This window comes from Alligator sinensis, unplaced genomic scaffold (genome assembly GCF_000455745.1).
Source record: "Alligator sinensis unplaced genomic scaffold, ASM45574v1 scaffold138_1, whole genome shotgun sequence".
NCBI lineage: Eukaryota > Metazoa > Chordata > Crocodylia > Alligatoridae > Alligator > Alligator sinensis.
The window spans coordinates 2,691,069-2,694,945 of record NW_005841862.1 but is presented as its reverse complement, the minus strand read 5'-3'; the positions used below and the strand labels follow the sequence as shown (position 1 = coordinate 2,694,945).

At 47.7% G+C, this 3,877-nt stretch overlaps 1 protein-coding gene across 1 annotated transcript in view; it reads left to right on the top strand.

Moving 5' to 3' along the window:
- The first annotated feature begins 149 nt into the window (after positions 1–149).
- The window catches only part of LOC102373948 (calpain-14), a 74,447-nt gene continuing 70,719 nt past the window's right edge, over positions 150–3,877 (top strand). The window contains exon 1 of the mRNA XM_006016590.3: positions 150–259. The gene's annotated coding sequence lies outside the window, so the exon portion shown is untranslated. The remainder of the gene's footprint in view (positions 260–3,877) is intronic.

Genomic DNA, 3,877 nt, shown 5'->3' with positions numbered 1-3,877 from the left:
CGTGGCCTGCGGCGTGGGGCGGGCGGGGCTCAGCGCCCTCTGGAGGCATTGCCTGGGCGTGCAGGCAGCCCTGGCCCCTGGCACGGGGCTTGCTCAGCGGCCTGGAGGAGTGGCAGTCCGCCCCCATCATGTGCCTGGTGGCCTAGGGGGTTTTCTCTCCTCCCTTAGAAGAGAAGCTTCTCAGCTGCAAGCCCCTTGCATGCCAGAGCCCTTCGGCAGCGGAGATAGGCAGGAGCAGCCCTAGGGGAGGGCAAACCAGGTGACTGGCCAGGGCCCCATGCTTTAGGCGGCCCACATCCTTTTTTTGGCGTGGGGGGGGGTGAAGTTTTTGCAAGGAGATGTCTCTGTTTGCATTTTAACACTCGGCTATTTCTCTAATTCCCACAAATAATTCCCGTCAAATAATATTGAAAGGATCCGTAATACAACCGTGGTGGGTTAATATTTACCTGAGTTAATATTAACTGGGATCCTTTGACTCTAGCTCACTTCCTGCCCCTGGGGCAGGGGGCTGGACTCGATGATCTTCTGAGGTCCCTTCCAGCCCTGATGTCTGTGAAATCTATGAGTCTGTACCTCGAAGGGCCCCAAATGACTCTCTTAGACAGGGCCCCAACAACCCTAAGGCCACCACTGAGATAGGGGTGCAGTATTGCCAACCTCCCCATGTTGAAAATCAGGAGACAAACTCTTAACAATCAAGAGATCTGGAATGTCAACTATGAAATGCTATTTGAAATGTGTGCACGTGGTTCCCGGGGCAAAGGCAGCAGAGCACAGAGCCCCAGCCTCTGCCCCATGCACAAATCTGGGGGACACATATCCCCCATGCCTCCTTCATTCACCCCAGCACCTGCCCCACTCCCTCCCTCACCATGGGGGCCTCAAGCTGCCCCTCCTGTCCCTTCCCTTTCCCCCTGCCCCCGCTTCCCCTCCACAGACTTACTGATTTGGTGTTATCTAGGTGCACCAGAAGAAAAAAATCACGAGAGTTGATCTCTCTATCAGGAGATCATGAGTCAGAGTTAATTTGACTTGGAAATTGTGAGTCTCATGATTTTTTCATGAGACTTGGCATTACTCAGGGTGTGTGAAAGGGAGGTAGGGGAGAAGAGAATCGTTGCATCATCTCGAGGGCCCCCGAGGGGTCTCTTAGTGCACTAGTTCTCAACCTTTTTTGTACCAGGACCCATTTGTAAACATCAATGGCCAGTCCCCATCCAGTGGCCCTTGCTCCTGATCTGCTGCCCCCAGTGTGTGGGACGGTGGGGTGTGAGGTGTGGGGGCCCCAAGCAGCCTCTCACAGGCTGGACCTCTGCCAGCGTGCAAGGGAAAAGCCACAGTTTCCCATGTTTTTCTCCTTTAAATCAGAATCCATTTTTAAAGTCTGATCCATTTAAAAAATTTGTTCACGACCCTTTCATATATTCTTGTGACCCACTTTTGGGTCATGACCCACAGGCTGAGAAACAGTGATCTAGTGCAGTGGTTCTCAACTTTTGTACCAGGACCCATCTGTAAGCATTGATGGCCAGTCCTGACCCAGTGCCGCTCACTCCTGACCCCAGTGTGTGGGGCAGGGTGGGGTATGTGTGGAGTATTGCGGGGTCCCAAGCAGCCCCTTGCAGGCTGGAAATCTGCCAGCCTGTAAAGGAAAAGCCAGTTTCCCACTTTTTTCTCCTTTAAAAGGGAATCCATTTTTAAAACTTGTTGATCCATTTTTAAAAGTTTGTTCATGACCCTTTCATATGTTCTTCTATGACTTTTGGGTCATGACCCAAGGACTGAAAATGCTGATCCAGTCCAACCCCCCTGCTTGAGGCAGGGTCATCCCTATGCAAACCATCCCATACAAGCCATAATCATAATCTAAACTCTGCATAAGACAACCATCAGCCCTGACAACAACACAGACTTAACACCCTAACTTGCCACAGGGAAAGCAAGGGAACCATGACAGTCAACTTGCTGCTTCTATAAAATGTTGTCAATATATGGAAAGAGGCAGAGCTAAAAACAAAGCTTACAATGTAAGGGTCTGGTGGCACATTAATTTTAGGCGGCTCCTGGTGGTTATAACCCCTGGATTGTCCACCCATTAACACCTGAAATTGGTTTTAGGCATGTTTTAGGTGGCTTAAAGTTATGTCACTCCAAGGCAGTTTTCTCTCTGATCTAAGCTGCATCCCTGCAGCAGTGGCCCTGAGATATCATTGTGATTTGAAGAAAGTCATTCTCCCCTCAAATTTAGAGAGTGCCCCCTTATTGAACTCCCCTCACAAAGTTTAGTAAGGACAAGTCCTGCACTTAGGATGAAACAATCCCATGCACTGGTACAGGCTGGGGGCTGACTGGCTGGGCAGCAGAAAAAGACCTAGGAGACAATAAGCTGCATATGAGCCAACAGTGCACCCTTGTTGTGAAAAAGGCTAACCGCATAGTAGGCTACATTAGTAGGAGCGTTGCCAGCAGTATAAGGGAAGTGATTCTTCCCTTCTATTCAGCACTGGTGAGGCCACATTTAGAGTACTGTGTCCAGTTCTGGGCCCCCCACTACACAAAGGATGTGGACAAGTTGGAGAGAGTCCAGTGGAGGGCAACGAGTTGGGGCACATGACTTCTGAGGAGACACTGAGGGAAATGGGCTTACTTAGTTTGGAGAAGAGAAGACTGAGGAGGTATTTATTTGCAGCCTTCAACTACAACTATCCAAAGAGGATGGAGTTAGACTGTTCTCCCTGGTAGATGACAGAACAAGGAGCAATGGTCTTAAGTTGCAGCAAGGGAAGTTTAGGCTAGATATTAGGGACAACTGTCTTGCTAGGAGGGTAGTAAAACACTAGAACAGGTTACCCAGAGAGGTTGTGAAATCTCCATCCTTGGAGGTTTTTAAGACCCAGGTAGACAAAGCCTTGGGCGGAATGATATAGTGGGGATGGTCCTGCTTTGAGCAGGGGGTTGGACTAGATCCTGAGGTCCCTTCCAACCCTCATTTTCTATGATTGTATGAAATTTTCCCCAAATGTACCTCTGTCTCGACCTGTAGGAATGACCACTGGGTTTGAGAAGGCAGTTCAGTTTCTAAGACCTCCTCTCCACAGATGTTGCTGGCAAGGAGGGCCTGCATTGTCATAACTTCCATGTTTATTTGTGTCACCTACTCTGAAGGCTGTTGTCCTTTGTGTGTTTTATGTTTTGGCTTTCTTCACACCTGCCAATGAGTATAAACTCTCAGCATTTCAGCAGTGTTATTACTGAACCTATTATTTTACAGTAATGGCATGTAACATTAAACTAGGTACAGGAGCATGCAATGAAAATACGACATTACTCTTATATACTGTATGTGCAACTGGCATTGAACAAGAACAGTATCATGAGTATTTCTGAAGCTGTCTCTCTGAAATTAGGTGCCTTTCTCTGCTTTTGCACACCTAAGCAGACGGGATTTGTTTTTCAGTTAATTGTTAAGTAATCTTTCTCTGATTGAAGAGAAGAGGAACTAACATTAGAGTTTTGTTACTGAAATACCCAGACACTTCTTTAGGCAAAAGAGGTAGTTAACCATGTCAAGCTGAAGTTAAGCAGAAGACAGGGCAGGGTGACACCATAGAGACAAAATAGTTGAGAAAGACATAAATTTTCATGGGCAACAGGGGATTTCTAAAACATATGATGGAGCAGTCTGTTGCTTATGAAAGCTGATGCCTTTTTGAACAAGTTAATCTCTAAAGCTAAGTACAGATGTTCAAAAAGCCCCTGGCAAAAAGCACTATATCACACTTTACTTAAAGTGCCGTAAGTTAAGAGTGCATTCCAATTGAATAGACATGCGCTTTTCAGTGCGGGGGTGGGCTTGGTGCCTGCCTGCACTGGA